This window comes from Vulpes vulpes, unplaced genomic scaffold (assembly GCF_048418805.1).
Source record: "Vulpes vulpes isolate BD-2025 unplaced genomic scaffold, VulVul3 Bu000000624, whole genome shotgun sequence".
NCBI classification, from domain to species: Eukaryota; Metazoa; Chordata; class Mammalia; order Carnivora; family Canidae; genus Vulpes; species Vulpes vulpes.
In genome coordinates, this window is record NW_027325676.1 from 363,897 (window position 1) to 380,373 (window position 16,477).

The 16,477-nt window shown below is 41.0% G+C and overlaps 1 long non-coding RNA gene across 1 annotated transcript; it reads left to right on the forward strand.

The window, feature by feature from the left end:
• Window positions 1-1,145: 1,145 nt before the first annotated feature.
• LOC140596553 (uncharacterized) lies at window positions 1,146-13,039 on the forward strand. Its single transcript, XR_011998486.1, has 4 exons — window positions 1,146-1,844; window positions 4,893-5,013; window positions 12,193-12,299; window positions 13,017-13,039. It is a non-coding gene; the product is annotated as an uncharacterized lncRNA (long non-coding RNA).
• The last annotated feature ends 3,438 nt before the right edge of the window (window positions 13,040-16,477 follow it).

Below are 16,477 nucleotides of genomic sequence, written 5' to 3' on the forward strand. Positions count from 1 at the left end.
GACAGCACAGGACAGGAGCTGCGGCTCACCCCTTTAACCCCAACCCAATTCCCTTGTTTTTGAAGAATTTATTTATTCATGATAGACACACAGAGAAAGAGAGCGAGGCAGAGACCCAGGCGGATGCAGAAGCAGGCTCCATGCAGGGAGCCCCACGCGGGACTCCACCCCAGGGCTCCAGGGTCAGGCCCAGGCTGAAGGCGCCTCAACCGCTGGGCCACCCCGGCCGCCCCCAATTTCTTAAAAGCTGCGCCCGGATCCAGTCACCAGGCCCTCTCAAGCTGCGGCTGGGCTGCCACGCAGGCGGGTTCTTCACTGACTCCGGAAGCATCTAAGCAGAAGTTTGGGGAGGTGGCGGGGGTCCCTGGGGCACGTTAAGAGGCAACCCGCGCGGTTCACATCACTTTGAAAATGGCTTTGAAAAAAAAGAAAAAGAAACAATCGCTTTGGCACTGACGAGCTGGGATCCTGGGCCGCTCAGTCCGCAGGCCTCGGGAGCGGGCGTCAAAGCAGGTTTTGCAGTCCTCTCGCCTCAGCTGCTGCCCGCGACCACAATTACAGGGGCCCGCCAGGACCCTTCGGAGCCCGACAACCCGGAAGTGCCTGACCACGCCTACCCACTGCGCCTGCGCGAGGCGCCCCCCCTCCGGCGAGCAGGGAGACTGGCGCTGGGCAGGCTGAGAGGCTCGTCGCGCCTGCGCGGAAGGTCCCGGGGAGCAGCGTCGTTACTTTCCAAACGAGTGGCGGGAACCGTTGGAGCCCGTGTGGTCGCCGCCTGCCGGGTAGCAGCGCGCTCCCTCGTCCCTAGGCCTGGTCATGGCGCTGCAGCTGTCCCGCGAGCAAGGCATCGCCCTGCGCGGGAGCGCGGACATCGTGGCCGAGTTCTTCTGCAAGTCCCGCTCCCGCAGGCCAGAGGGCGGGGAGAGCTGAGGCCCGGCGGCCCTGGAGGCCCGGGGCCACGGAGGCGGGGGCGGGGGCGGGGGTGGGGGCGGCTCTGCTCCAGCGCCCGCCTGGCTGGAGAATCTAATCTAGGCGCCTTGCTCCTGGGGCAGGGGGAAGCCCAGGTGCTGCCCAGGCCTGCCTCGCGCCGGCCCCTCCCCAGCAGCCTTGCTTTAAACTGCGGATCCCACGGGCTTCCCAGCCCGGCCGGCCGGCACCGCCCCGAGCGGGTGGAGCCCCAGTACATTTTGCACAGCCCATCCACCAAGCTTTGATTCCGGCACTGAGGGCGATGGACTGGATTTAGGAAACTCTGTCCTGGACCAGGCCATGTTTGCACCCTCTGATAGACTCTGGCAGGAGAAGAGGAGGGAAAAGTGAGGGAGAGGCTTGCTCTGGAGCATTGGACCGGTTAATCAGTCAATTGCTAATCCAGACGCAAAAGCCTGTGATCACATAACCTGAATTGGGGCTTGCATTACCGTGAGCTTGTAGTTCTAGTTTGACGCTAGGTTAATGCAGTTTGGCATTTTTATTTCCGCATAAAAGCACGTATCGTGTTCTTTTGATTTAGAAGCAACATTTTTAAGGATTTTCAGTGGCACTTTTCACCTACTCTGCTTTCAGCGAGACACCCACAAACGCACATTAGGCTTTTTCAGTTTGATGCCATGAATGAAACCGCAGCCACATCTAAATAGGTTTTATTTTCCAGAGTTACAAAGTGGAAATAACTTTAACATTCCTTTTGTTTTCAGCATTTGGCGTCAACAGCATTTTATATCAGCGTGGCATATATCCACCTGAAACCTCTACCAGAGTGCAGAAATACGCATTCACCTTGCTTATAACAACAGATCCTGAGCTCATAAAGTAACTCAGTAATGTAGTGGAACAAGTGAAAGGTATTTAATTGTTGAAAACCAATTTGAGTTTCGCAGGCCTTCTTGGACCCGTACTTTCTGGCATCTTGGTGTTCATTTTTCAGCTCTATACAAAGAGGTGTAAAACACTGCAATCTCAAATAAAGCGATTCTCCATCGGAAGGAAGCAAATAATAAAGTGAAAGAAACTCCACTCTTCCCTACCACATTTTGAGTGGGTTATATACGTTGATGTTAGGAATCTGATCTGGCTTCACAAAACAATCTCTATCAACTCTTTTTGAAGTGATTTTTGCAGTTCGTGTAGCCAGGTGGAACAAGTTGGAATTTTACATAACTATGATGATGTTTATTGTTGGAGAGAAATCCACTATATATTTTTACATGACATATTTTCTATAGCTGCCTGGAGTTTAAAACCGTCATTATTTTAAGATAAAAGAAAATGAAATTGGATCCAGCCTGGGAACTAAACTTAAAAAAATACTACTAATAGAGTACCCAATAAAGTTTTTTAATGTCTTACTTTCTTCATTTGTCTTTGTTAAAATCCTGCCTGTAAGTTAGCCGTTTCTATCTGAACACTCCTTGTTTTTCCGTAGCTCAAGAAATTCCTGAATACTTGTTCTCCATCTATTCTCTCTCTTTTCCTCCCATGTTTTTCTCTACTTAGGATTCTCACTTCTAATTTTTCTGTGTTATAGGATGTTTCTCCCTGGCTCCTCATTTGACCTTCCAAAGCTAGTTCCAAAAAAAACCAAAAAAAAACATTATAGTATTTTTTTTATTCCTAAGTCATATATATATATATATATATATATATATATATATATATATATATATATATATATATTGTTTCAAGAGGCTTTATTTTTAAAATTCTATTAATTATATTTTTATCATCTTCAGGGCTAAATCACCCAGGGCGATACTCAGATTACTTAGCCTGCAACATAGAAGTAACTAAGAATCTATGTCACCTTAATTTGATGAAGAAGCAAACCCTGCCTAAGTTACTGGCTTTTAGGTTGTCTCCTTTAAGACTACACTGATGACATTTCACCTCGGTTGTATGTACACCTTCCTATTTAATTTGTCCCTTTTATTTTAGTTAGAATGGGGGAATTGCTCTTCTTAGAGGCAAATTGTTCAATCTCTTTGAATCCCCATCCCTCTAGCCTTCTTAAGGACTCTACCCTAGTTCTTCTCTGGTATTTCTGACTTCTTTCTTTTGAGATATTTTCATTGGTTTCATTTGTCTTCAGTTTTAAAAGAAAAAGATTTCCACCCACCCCAGATCTTTAAGTGACTACCCAATCTCTTCCTTTTCAGACCAAAATTGAGAAAAGGTTGTTTTTTGTCGAGGGGTCGGCAAGCCTGAGGGCACATATCCAACAAGTGGCCTATTTTTGTACTACCTGCAAACTGAGTGTTTTCAGATTTTGAAAGGCTAGTTTTTAAAAGACTACGCAAGAGACCTAGGGGGCCCACAAGTCCTAAATATTACAAGATTGTTTTTGTCTCTTGAAAGAAAACAACAACTGTGTATTCTTGAGTATATTATCCCCAGTTCCAAGATTAATTCAGGGCTCATTATGAGGTCCCCTTATTATAATCTCTAAGATGACTTCTGACACATACATAACTTTACTAACAATCTTTGTGTAGTTGACTCACAAACATACATCCAACCCAAGTCTTCTCTTTGCTCATATAGTAAGTGGCTCCCTTGATATCCACATGTGGCTATCCTAGTGATACTTGAAAACTAAATTTAAGGGGGTCCTGGCTGGCTCAGTCAGTAGAGCATGCAACTCTTGATCTTGGGTTGTAAGTTCCAGCCCCACATTGGGTGTGGAGATGACTTAGAAATAAAACCTTAGGGCAGCCCGGGTGGCTCAGCAGTTTAGCACTGCCTTCAGCCCAGGGCATGATCCTGGAGACCTGGGATCGAGTCCCACATCAGGCTCCCTGCATGGAGCCTGCTTCTCCCTCTGCCTGTGTCTCTGCCTCTCTCTCTATGCCTCTCTCTCTCTCTGTCATGAATAAATAAATAAAATCTTTAAAAAAGAAGAAAAATAGAACCTTATAAAATTGTAAGCATCATGTCTCATTCCCATTCTCTTTCTCTCAATGAATGGATCAACCTTCCAACCAGTGGTATAAACCAGAAAGTTGGGAACTATCCCTGAGTATTTCCTCTTCCTTAGTCTCATAAGTATCCAATAAATCTTAACAATTTTAACCACGAAATCTCTTCACTCTACCTATACTGATCCATCTCTCCCAATTTATCCTTCTATAAGCCTTCAGTACCTCTTGCTTGAATTACTAATCAATTAGCATCCCTAGATCCTCTCTTTACTTCCACTCTACTTTCCACACATCACAGCCAAAAGGATAGTTCTGAAATATAAGTTTAATCACATCACACCCTGCTTCAGACACAGTAATGACTTCCCTGGTACTTGAAGTATAAGTTCTTTAATTTAGCCCATGTGACATTGTGTGGTCTGACCCCTATGTATCTTGCACAAACCGACCTTGTTCATTCTCCCTTTCTTAACTGTATCTGTATTACCCTTTCAATCCTCTGGTCAGATACTTTTTGCTTTCCAGTATTTTAGACCTGTACCCTTTTCTGTAACCTATTGCATATTTAATTGTATTTACTTGTAGAACTGAAGTCCAGTGAGAATTCCCTGAGTCAAATTTTCCTATATTGTCTCATTGGATCACATACTGCACCTTCTTGGCACTTATTACAATTAAAAATTTACATTCATTGCTGCAGTGATTAGATTAATGCTCATCTTCTGCAATTTACCTTGGATTACAGTATACTGCATGTTCACTACTCTGTGCTTAGCATTCAGTACTAACTACATCTGCTATGGATACTGAGAATTGGAAAACGGGAGCTAGGTTATCGTGAGGCAAGTTTTCTGTACAGGTTGGAGGAGTTCCAAAATACCAGTGGTAGGATTTGCTAAGGGTAGAAAGTGAGACCTGGGAAGAGTTACTTTGTAATGCAGTGAACCAAAACAGATGCCTTGTTCTGTATTGCAGATTGGTTATACAAGTGTTCAGTTCAGAAGCTGGTGGTATTCATCTCAAATAATGAAAGCAGTGAAGTCCTTGAAAGGTGGCAGGTTGACATTGAGTGCGACAAGACTGCAAAAGATGACAGGTAAGTATGAATTAAACTGCTTCCATTTTCATGATTTTTTTCCCAAAACTTGTTTTCTTGACTAAATGAGTTCTAACCAAATTGAACTAGTTTCGTATAAGGTAGTTTGTTTGTAATTATGTTAGATCTCCTGTGGAGAAGAATAAGACTCACAAACTGTGCTCACAAAAGAGTCATGCCTATTATGGACTTGTATAGTGTACTTTTAACATAACTGCCCTTAGTCTAAAATCCATGAATTTCAACCGTTAGTATTTATGGTGCTATATGTAAGCTATGTATTAGGTGTATTAGGATGTATTAGGTGGCCCATTTAATGGATTGTGTCAAGGTACTTTTAACCATGAAGTATTATCCTAGACGTTCTCCTAGCTTGATATGCAGCTCTACTGTATTTCATTTAATGCTATGAACTTCCTAAGACACTCTGAACTGAAGTTCTTAGATCCTCTGGATGGGAAATGCCCCCTCATTATATGCTAATTCTTAGCATTGTCCAAGGCATGCTTACCTGTAAACTCAGAACTCTCTCTCATAATGAAATGTACTTTGTTCCTGAAGCCTTTGGTCTATTTTAGAAAATGTTTATTTTATTATTTTAAATAATTTATTTTTATTGGTGTTCAATTTACCAACATACAGAATAACACCCAGTGCTCATACCGTCAAGTGCCCCCCTCAGTGCCCACCACCCAGTCATGCCCACCCCGCCCTCCTCCCATTCCACCGCCCCTAGTTCGTTTCCCAGAGTTAGGAGTAAGTAAGTTCTGTCTCCCTTTCTGATATTTCCCACACATTTATTGACCCTTCCCTTATATTCCCTTTCACTCTTATCTATATTCCCCAAATGAATGAGAACATATAATGTTTGTCCTTCTCCGATTGACTTACCTTCACGCAGCATAATACCCTCCTCTTCAATCCACGTTGAAGCAAATGGTGGGTGTTTGTCATTTCTATTGGCGGAGTAATATTCCATTGTATACATTAACCACATCTTTATCCATTCATCTTTCGATGGACACCAAGGCTCCTTCCACAGATTAGCTATTGTGGATATCGCTGCTAGAAACATTGGGGTGCAGGTGTCCCGGCATTTCATTGCATCTGAATTTATGGGGTAAATCCCCAGCAGTGCAATTGCTGGGTCATAGGGCAGCTCTATATTTAACTCTTTGAGGAACCTCCACACACTTTTCCAGAGTGGCTGCACCAGTTCACATTCCCACCAACAGTGTAAGAGGGTTCCCTTTGCTCCACATCCTCTCCAATATTTGTGGTTTCCTGCCTTGTTAAATTTCCCCATTCTCACTGGTGTGAGGTGGTATCTCATGGTGGTTTTGATTTGTACTTCCCTGATGGCAAGTGATGCGGAGCATTTTCTCATGTGCATGTTGGCCATGTCCAGGTCTTCCTCTGTGAGATTTCTGTTCATGTCTTTTGCCCATTTCATGATTGGATTGTTTGTTTCTTTGGTGTTGAGTTTAAGAAGTTCTTTGCAGATCTTGGATGCTAGCCCTTTATCTGATACGTCATTTGCAAATATTTTCTCCCATCTGTAGCTTGTCTTTTAGTTTTGTTGACTGTATCCTTTGCTGTGCAAAAGCTTCTTATCTTGATGAAGTCCCAATAGTTCATTTTTGCTTTTGTTTCTTTTGCCTTCCTGGATGTATCTTGCAAGGTGTTACTGTGGCCGAGTTCAAAAAGGGTGTTGCCTGTGTTCTCCTCTAGGATTTTGATGGAGTCTTGTCTCACATTTAGATCTTTCATCCATTTTGAGTTTATCTTTGTGTGTGGTGCAAGAGAGTGGTCTAGTTTCATTCTTCTGCATGTGGATGTCCAATTTCCCAACACCATTTACTGAAGAGACTGTCTTTCTTCCAATGGATAGTCTTTCCTCCTTTATTGAATATTAGTTGACCAAAAAGTTCAGGGTCCACTTCTGGGTTCTCTATTCTGTTCCGTTGATCTATGTGTCTGTTTTTGTGCTGGTACCACACTGTCCTGATGACCACAGCTTTGTAGTACAAACTGAAATCTGGCATTGTGATGCCCCCCGCTATGGTTTTCTTTTTTAAAATTCCCCTGGCTATATGAGGTCTTTTCTGATTCCACACAAATCTTAATATAATTTATTCTAACTCTCTGAAGAATGTCCATGGTATTTTGATAGGGATTGCATTAAACGAGTAAATTGCCCTGGGTACCATTGACATTTTCACAATATTAATTCTGCCAATCCATGAGCATGGACTATTTTTCCATCCCTTTGTGTCTTCCTCAATTTCTTTCAGAAGTGTTCTATAGTTGTTAGGGTATAGATCTTTTACCTCTTTGGTTAGGTTTCTTCCTAGGTATCTTATGCTTTTGGGTGCAATTGTAAATGGGTTTGACTCCTTAATTTCTCTTTATTCAGTCTCATTGTTAGTGTATAGAAATGCCACTGAATTCTGGGCATTGATTTTGTATCCTGCCACACTGCCAAATTGCTGTATGCGTTCTAGCAATCTTTGGGTGGAGGCTTTTGGTGTTTCTACGTAGAGTATCATGTCATCGGCAAAGAGGGAGAGTTTCACTTCTTCTTTGCCAATTTGAATGTCTTTAATGCCTTTTTGTTGTCTGACTGCTGAGGCTAGGACTTCCAGTACTATGTTGAATAGCAGTGGTGAGAGTGGACATCCCTGTCTTGTTCCTGATCTTAGGCGAAAGGCTCCCGGTGCTTCCCCATTGAGAATTATATTTGCCGTGGGCTTTTCGTAGATGGCTTTTAAGATGTTGAGGACTGTTTCCTCTATTCCTACACTCTGAAGAGTTTTGATCAGGAATAGACGCTGTATTTTGTCAAATGCTTTCTCTGCATCTAATGAGAGTATCATATGGTTCTTGGTTTTTCTCTTGCTGATATGATGAAACACATTGATTGTTTTATGAGTGTTGAATCAGCCTTCTGTCCCGGGGAAAAATCCTACTTGGTCATGGCGAATAATTTTCTTAATGTGTTGTTGGATCCTATTGGCTAGTATCTTGTTGAGAATTTTTGCTTCCATGTTCATCACGGATATTGGTCTGGAACTCTCCTTTTTGGTGGGATCTTTGTCTGCTTTTGGAATTAAGGTGATGCTGGCCACATAGAACGAATTTGGAAGTACTCCATCTCTTTCTATCAAACAGCTTTAGTAGAATAGGTATGGTTTCTTCTTTAAACGTTTGATAGAATTCCCCTGGGAAGCCATCTGGCCCTGGACTTTTGTGTCTTTGGAGGTTTTTGATGACTGCTTCAATTTCCTCCCTGGTTATTGGCCTGTTTAGGTGTTCTATTTCTTCCTGTTTCAGTTTTGGTAGTTTGTGGCTTTCAGGAATGCGTCCATTTGTTCCAGTTTGCCTAATTTATTGGCGTATAGCTGTTCATAATATGTTTTTAAAATCGTTTCTAATTCCTTGGTGTTGGTAGTGATCTCTCCTTTCTCATTCATGATTTTATTAATTTGAGTCTTCTCTCTCTTCTTTTTAATAGGTCTGGCTAATAGTTTATCTATCTTAATTAATTCTTTCATAGAACCAACTCCTGGTTTTGTTGATCTGTTCCACAGTTCTTTTGTTCTCAATTTCATTGAGTTCTGCTCGAATCTTTATTAACTCTCTTCTGCTGGGTGTAGGATCTATTCGCTGTTTTTTCTCTAGCTCCTTTATGTGTAAGGTTAGCTTTTGTATTTGAATTCCTTCCAGTTTTTGAATGGATGCTTGTATTGTGATGTATTTCCCCCTCAGGACTGCTTTTGCTGCATCCCAAAGATTTTGAACGATTGTATCTTCATTCTCATTAGGTTCCATGAATCTTTTTAATTCTTCCTTAATTTCCTGGTTGACCTTTTCATCTTTTAGCAGGATAGTCCTTAACCTCCACGTGTTTGAGGTCCTTCCAAACTTCTTGTTGTGATTTAGTTCTAATTTCAAGGCATTATGGTCTGAGAATATACAGGGGATGATCCCAATCTTTTGGTATTGGTTCAGACCCGATTTGTGACCCAGTATGTGGTCTATTCTGGAGAAAGTTCCATGTGCACTTGAGAAGAATGTGTATTCAGTTGAGTTTGGATGTAAAGTTCTGTAGATATCTGTGAAATCCATCTGGTCCAGTGTATCATTTAAAGCTCTTGTTTCTTTGGAGATGTTGTGCTTAGATGACCTATCCAGTGGAGAAAGCCTTAAATCGAAGTCACCAAGTATATTATTATCTAAATATGTCTTAATTTATGTTATTAATTGATTGATAGTTTTGTCAGCTCCCACATTCGGGGCATATATATTGAGGATTGTTAAGTCCTCTTCTTGGATAGATCCTTTAAGTATGATATAGTGTCCCTCTTCAACTCTCACTACCGTCTTTGGGAAAAACTTTAGTTTTTCTGATATAAGGATGGCTACCCCTGCTTTCTTTTGAGGACCCTTTGAGTAGTATATGGTTCTCCAACCTTTTATTTTCAGGTTGTAGGTGTCTTTCTGTCTGAGTCTCTTGTAGACAGCAAATAGATGGGTCCTGCTTTTTTATCCAGTCTGAAACCCTGTGCCTTTTGATGGGGTCATTAAGCCCATTCACGTTCAGAGTTACTATTGAAAGATAGGAGTTTAGTGTCATCATGATATCTATTCAGTCCTTGTTTTGTGGATTGTTCCACTGAACTTCTCCTTAAAGGGGAATTTTAAGAGTCCCCCTTAAAATTTCTTGCAGAGCTGGTTTGGAAGTCACATATTCTCTCAGCGCCTGCCTGTCTTGGAAGCTCTTTATCTCTCCTTCTATTCTGAATGAGATCCTTGCCGGATAAAGTATTCTTGGTTGCATGTTCTTCTCATTTAGGACCCTGAATATATCCTGCCAGCCGTTTCTGGCCTGCCAGGTCTCTGTAGAGAGGTCTGCTGTAACCCTAATACTCTTCCCCATAATAGTCAGGGATTTCTTGTCTCTTGATGCTTTAAGGATCTTCTCTTTATCTTTAGAATTTGCAAGCTTAACTATTAAGTGTCGAGGTGTTGAACTGTTTTTATTGATTTTAGGGGGAGATCTCTCTATCTCTCTATCTCCTGGATTTGAATGCCTGTTTCCCTTCCCAGATTAGGAAAGTTTTCAGCTATGATTGGTTAAAATACGTATTCTGACCCTCTGTCCCTTTCGGCGCCCTCGGGAACCCCAATTATACGTAGGTTTTTCTTCCTCAGGCTGTCGTTTATTTCCGTTTATCTATCTTCATGGTCTTTTAATTGTTTGTCTCTTTTTTCCTCTGTTTCCCTCTTTGTTGTCTTCTATGTCACCCACTCATTCTTCCAGCTCATGAACCCTCGTCGTGAGGACTTCTAGTTTGGATTGCATCTCATTCAATTGATTTTTAATTTCTCCCTGATTAGGTCTAAATTCTGCAGTCATGAAGTCTCTTGAGTCATTTATGCTTTTTTCTAGAGCCACCAGTAGCTGTATAATAGTGCTTCTGAATTGGCTTTCTGACATTGAATTCTAATCCAGATTTTGTAACTCTGTGGGAGAGAGGACTGTTTCTGATTCTTTCTTTTGAGGTGAGGTTTTCCTTCTAGTCATTTTGCTCAGTGCAGAGTGGCCAAAAACAAGGTGTATTGGGAAAAGGAGAAATTGAGAAGAGAGAAAGGAGGAAAGAAAAGAGAAAAAGAAAAACGAAAAAAGGAAGAAAAAAAGAGGAAAAAGAGAAAGAAAAAGAAGGGAAAAAAAGGCCAAGGGAAACAAATAAAATTCAAAAAGCAAAACAAAAACAAAAACAAAAACAAAAAAAAAAACAAAAAACAAAAACAAACAAACAAACAAACAAAAACACAGGGAAGTATCTTCTGATTCTGTATACTTTAAGTCCCTTGACTTCCCCTGGAACTTGTCCGTCTAGTTGGTCTCTGGGGGACGGGCTTGTTGTGCTGATTTTCAGGTGTTAGCGCTTGGGGGAGCTGCTCTACCCCCTGCCTGGTGCAGGGCTCAGAGGGGCTTGTTTACCCCTTGAGGCCCCAGAAGAAACACCTGCAGTGGCAGCGGCCTGCTCTGGAGCCCTGGAGTCAGCTCCTGAAGTAACTACGGAGCTCTCCATCTGCTGGGGCCTGGATGCTCCGGGGTCGGGGCCGCTGATCTGCTCAGCTTGGGGCAGGAGCGTCCTTCCCATCCTGGACCCTCCTGGCCTCTGCCTGTCCCGGGAGGAGGCCGGATCCTGGGCTGTGTCCCTGGCGCCCTGTGCTCCTGGGCCTGTGCTGTTGGATTTGTGCTCCCACCACACAGCCGCCTCTCTGCGGAACTGTGGCCCTAGCCCCTGTGAGCTGCTCCCGGGTCGAGCCGTGTCTGCGCTGCAGCCCTTTTATGGAGCTCAGCACACTCTCCCCGGGGCGCAGTTGCTCTGGTAGTGTCCCACGGAGCCTGCGGGCATCCCCGCATTTCTGGGGTCCTGCTCCAACTCCCTGCGAGGCCTTTCTGCCCAGGAAGATTGGTGAAGCTCCTGCTTCTCTGGGCCTGGGCTCTCCTGTCCTGGGGACACTCGCCCTGGCCTTCGCCTGGCTCCTTGCGGGGCCCCTCCCCCTTGGATGCCTTTTGTTTCTTTATTTCTTTTTTCCCCGTCTTCCTACCTTGATAGAAGTGCGAACTCTTCTCACTGTAGCATTCCAGCTGTTCTCTCTTTAAATCTCAGGCCGAATTCATAGATTTTCAGGATGATTTCAAGATTATCTAGGTAATTGGTGGGGACAGGTGATTTGGGGACCCTACTCTTCCGCCATCTTGCCCCTCCCCTGGAAAATGTTTAATAATAAAAACAACTTGATATAACATCTTCTTTGAAGCACTACAGAATTAGACATTTATGTATTCCTAAAAATGCCAAAATGATTATGCCAATTAAAGATCTTAGATACTAATTGTTATCTTTATTTTACAATATGCTGAATGTTTCCTGACTTGAAGCACTTGGCAGGTTTTCTGGTCATCTGTTATTTAATGACCTGATACTAAGATCAGCCTTAATCACTGGAATAATAAGTGAAATTATAATTGTTTTTTAAAAACTCCTTTTGAATGCATTCCTTAATTTGAGTTTTGAAGCATTTAATCAAACAAATAATCTTACCAGTGTTTTAAATAACTTGTTAAAACTTAAAATGAATCAACTCATTTGGTTTCTTCAGTAGCACACCCAGAGGAAAGTCTCAGAAGGCCATCCAGGATGAGATCCTCTCCGTAATCTGACAGATCACAGCTACCGTGACGTTTCTGCCGCTGTTGGAAGTCTCTTGTAAGTATTATATGACTTCATGATGGTTCAGATTTGTTGTGGAAAGATTAAGCTATTACTTTAAGAATTAACAGTTTTGTTGAGTTTTTTCTTAATTATCCATGTCATGGTATATAAGTGAGAAAAACGTCATGAATCTAAAGCGATGCTGGTTGTGTTTTATTTACAAGTGCCGAATAGGGAAAGAATGAAAGTTTTCATTCAGTACTCCTGAATATTTTGACGTAATTTCTTCCATTACTTTTATTTTATACACATTTCCTTGTATATAATTAAGACTTAGACAGGAATAACTGTGTCTTTCTTTTCTGGCTTAGTTACTCCTTCATTCATCAGATATACCCTAAATGCCTACTGTATGCCTTCCATGGTTCTGGGCATTGGGATACAGCGGTCACAAAACCAAGATGTTCTTTTTCTCTGGCTTAGATTCATGCTGTCTCGTGATCAATTATATACTTTCTGCAAATATCTTTAATGGCTTTTCTCTTTGAAGAAAAAAAAAACAATCGAGTTTTTCATTAAGTAAAAAGGAGTACAGTATTTTCTGTACTAAAATTTCCATTGAAGAAAAGCAATTAGCTAATATAACTGATTAGAGATCAAGCCAAACTAGCTTTTCTGACATGATAGGTGGCTCACATGTGAGGGAGAGAGGAAGGATACTTGTACCTTTCAAAAAATAATTGTACTTTAATGATCTTATCCCCAATTTAGGTTCATTTGACCTACTGATTTATAGAAAGATTTGGTTGTCCTTGAATAATGGGAAGAGTCGGGACCACAGTTTATTACCAATTCTGAGGAAGTCTGTCTTCATTCATTTACTACTACTATCCACAAAGTAAATAGCATGGTGGCCTATAAAATTCCGACCAGTGACTGAGGATGAGATTAGGACAGTGATGTACTTGTAGTTCTCAGATGCGGTTTTCCTGAAACCAAGTCAACTATAGTTGATAAATTTTGTATCACTGGTTAATTTTTAGACTGGGGAAACTTAACATTATACATCTATTGAACTGTGCATAATTGTCCCATTTTTTGTTACCTGTATGACTTGATACAGGGTTGGCATAAATTATTGCACATTGTTCAAAAAGGAACTAGCAGATCACATCAGCATTGTTGTCAATTCCTTGAAAGTGGTAACTGTAGATGGATAACTTGTGCCATAAAACTAAATGCCTTCTTAAATCAGACCTTTTGGTCAAGGACTTTGCCTCTGGATTATAGGTAGGGAGATATTAAATGTAAAATACAGCAACAGAAGTATGAATATTGAGAGTCTTTGTTTAGATTCTGAAATTATCTAATGACAACCTGCAAGTAATTAAACATTGCTCATAATAGGTCTCTGCCATTTATTTCATTTGTATATTTTCCATATTGAAAACACTTCCAATTATTTGATTTTGATTTGTTGTAGAACTCGAACCTACAAAGCTATGTGTATTGCCACTGTTTAAATTCCTGTGATACAGAACTCTTAATTATTTTATGTTTTATAAAATCAAGCTTTAAATGATGATGAAGGGATCCCTGGGTGGCGCAGCGGTTTGGCGCCTGCCTTTGGCCCGGGTGCGATCCTGGAGACCCGGGATCGAATCCCACGTCGGGCTCCCGGTGCATGGAGCCTGCTTCTCCCTCTGCCTATGTCTCTGCTTCTCTCTCTCTCACTGTGTGCCTATCATAAATAAATAAAAATTAAAAAAAATAAATGATGATGAAATAAAGTTAAATATGTATGTTTAAAATTTGTCTTAAATATGTTTATATTGGTGTGGTATTAACACATATAATAGAATGGATTCAGTATAGCAAATAATATCTTGTGCCTACTGAGGCCTAAGGATACCAACTTGAATAAATCTGGAGGTACTTTCAATTTAACGAACAAGCTTTGATTATATCCCTTTAATCTTATAACCTTAGACTTAAAATAAGCATCATTCTCTGTATAAAATAATACATGTCATTTGGAATTAATTCATTTTAGCATGTAGTGGACTGGAGAACTTTTCTATCCTCTTAGCTTTATTGCCAGCCTAGTTTTCCTTATTTTTTAAGGGTCAGTTTAAGGCAAACTTCTGACGTCTTTTCTAATCTCTATTCTAAATGTTACCTTGTTTTGTAATTAAGTGCTTAGTATCAGACACCGTTCTAAGCTTTTTATATGAATTAACTCATTAACCTTCACTATAAAGTACAAACACATAGCCTGTATCACTCATTCAGAAATGACAAAGTGAGCACCTGTTAAAGTTCCAAGTATTAGGATGAATGAAACAAAGTCTTGGTCTTTCTGAAGCTTGAGATATGGAGAGGAAAATAGATGGCAAGCTTCCAGGCAGTTACTACACAGGTTTATCTCATTATGTATTTGTTTTTTCACCTGAGTAATCTAATTTCTTTGATCCAGTTGCCTGCTTGTTAAGAATAAAAGGCAATTCTCTCATTGCAAGACAAATAAGTGCCAGTATTTGATGACAGGTATAGTGAATGCTATTGTGAAAGCCCATTGCCTGGAGAATTGTTGAAGCTATCTAATTGAGGTCCACCCACATATGTCCTTTTCCTGAATAAGAAAAGCAGTTCTGCAGAAAGGAAAATGATTTTGAATTAAGGTGTGGTCAAGAGTCTGGTTTTCCAAACATGAGGTATGTTACAAAGTGGACACTAGTAAGATTAAAGCATTTAAATTCTGTGCTGTTTGTAACCTCTAAACATGAAACATTAGGTTGAGAAGGAAAGCAGAACTGGAAGTTCAGTAAAAATATGAAGAGTTAAAAAATCTGGTCCTACTTTTGGGACAAAAGTTTGAAATTCTTTTTAGAAAGCAGTACCTGCTTTAGGAAACACTAAATGCCTCTGCTAAATAACCAGAAATAATGTGGTCATTCCCTGAAAAATATTCACCAGTAGCAACTTTCTTAATAGATCACGGATAATACTTAAATTTCTGTCAGTTGTTTTTATTCGCCAAATTAAAAAGTCCTAATATTACCACTTATACTTCGTGGCTTATACCACTACTGACTCCTACTAGTACATATATTAGAGTTGAGTGGGAGCCAAGCTACAAGCTTTATTGGCAAAGCTCAACCGGAAAAGCTTTAGCCTATGGCTCCAACTAAACTTGTCCTGCCCTCTTTTCCTATACCTTGAAGTCCACCTTAAGAGGAAGATATTTAAACCAACAGATGTAAGAATTGCAAATGACCTATGAACAGTGGGTATTATATGTAAGTGATGAATCACTAAATTATACTCCTGAAACCAATATTACACTATATGTTAATTAAAATTTAAATAAATGTTTGGAAGAAAAAAAAAAGCCCTACATGACTTCCACACCATGTTATACAGTGAACCCAAGATTCTAAGAGAGCCTAATGGGCCTGCCCTGGACTCTTGACTCAGTTTTGCTTACCATAGGTAGAGGAATGGAAACATGTTCCGACTGGGCCTATCCGGGTCTGAAATAGAGCCCCAGAAGGGACTGAACCACACGTCTCCAGGATTCTTCTCCCAGTGTCATCAATTGGAGAGAGGAGTCAAGCTTCCATGGGAATTCACACAGAGGTGTGTAATAGTCTCATGTATTAATTGGCTTTGGCACAAACAACCATAGAATAACAATTTTTTCCCGTGTAGTCTGTGGGTTATCTGGAGTGCTTGTCTTCTTCTTTGCCCCTGCAAATCTGCAGGGCACGTGTCTCCTTCTATCATTGAAGGGGCAATGGCTCACCAGGACTCCTAAAGCTTATCTTCAGAACTTTCACACTGACATTTTTGCCCATATTCCACTGATGCAGGTAAGTCTTAAGGCTAAGCCAAACTTCAATGGGGCCAGAAAGTACACTCTTCCCATGGACGTGGGGAGAGGGCTGTGCGAAAATCTGATGAAAGTGATAGAAAGATCAGGATACCTAAATAATGCTACCCTGTAACTCGTTTTCCATCAGATGTCACTAATGCTACAATATTCAAATTAAGGTGAACTTTTAACTTTAGTATTCAGCCTTTCCTATTCGAAATTAACATTGGGATTTCTGGCTACAAAGATATAAAGACATCAGAGGAAGAAAACACAGCACGTGTATTGGCTAGGTAATTTTTCATTTAATTTTCCTGCTTTAGTGCACAAGTAGAATTGCAGGATCAATGGACACACA